General features: G+C 64.7%; 1 protein-coding gene across 1 annotated transcript in view; it reads right to left on the minus strand.

The window, feature by feature from the left end:
• Positions 1–740, minus strand: part of EMIHUDRAFT_466244 (hypothetical protein) — a gene marked incomplete at its 5' end in the record, with an annotated part of 6,887 nt that overhangs the window by 4,726 nt on the left and 1,421 nt on the right. The window lies entirely within an intron of this gene.

Below are 740 nucleotides of genomic sequence, written 5' to 3' on the forward strand. Positions count from 1 at the left end.
TGCAGCCGTACCAGGCGCGCGGCGGAGATGTGCGAGAGACGGGGAGAGACGGGGGAGACATACCCCCTTTGTACTAGGCGGTGCTGCCGCCATACACACCTCCCCATCTCTTCCCAATCTCTCCCCCAATCTCTTCCCAGTCTCTCCCCCAGTCTCTCCCCCAGTCTCTATCCCAGTCTCTCCCCCAGTATCTCCCCCATCTCTCCCCCCGCCCGCCCGCAGCCCGGCGCCCCCACATCTCCCGCATATCTCCCGCATATCTCCCGCATATCTCCCGCATATCTCGCCATCTCTCCCCCATATCTCCCCCACATCTCCCCCACATCTCCCCCACATCTCCCCCACATCTCCCCCATATCTCCCCATATCTCCCCCATATCTCCCCACATCTCCCCCACATCTCCCCCACACCTCCCGCAGCCCGGCGCCGAGAGCAGCGTGCGCGGCGACGTCCTCGTCTGGTCGCCCAGCGGCTGCCATCTCACGCCGGACGAGGTACGGCCGAGATCTAGCCGAGATCTAGCCGAGATGGAGCCGAGGTGTAGCCGAGATGGAGCCGAGATGTAGCCGAGATGTAGCCGAGATGTAGCTCTCCTCTCCTCACTCTCTCCCCCCTCTCTCCCCCCTCTCTCCCCCCTCTCTCCCATATCTCCCCACATCTCCCCATACCTCCCCCCATCTCCGACCGCCAGGTGAGTACGTTCGAGGCGTCGGCGCTGCCGCTGCTGGGCCGACCTCCC

The sequence above is a fragment of the Emiliania huxleyi genome, assembly GCF_000372725.1.
Source record: "Emiliania huxleyi CCMP1516 unplaced genomic scaffold EMIHUscaffold_96, whole genome shotgun sequence".
NCBI classification, from domain to species: Eukaryota; Haptophyta; order Isochrysidales; family Noelaerhabdaceae; genus Emiliania; species Emiliania huxleyi.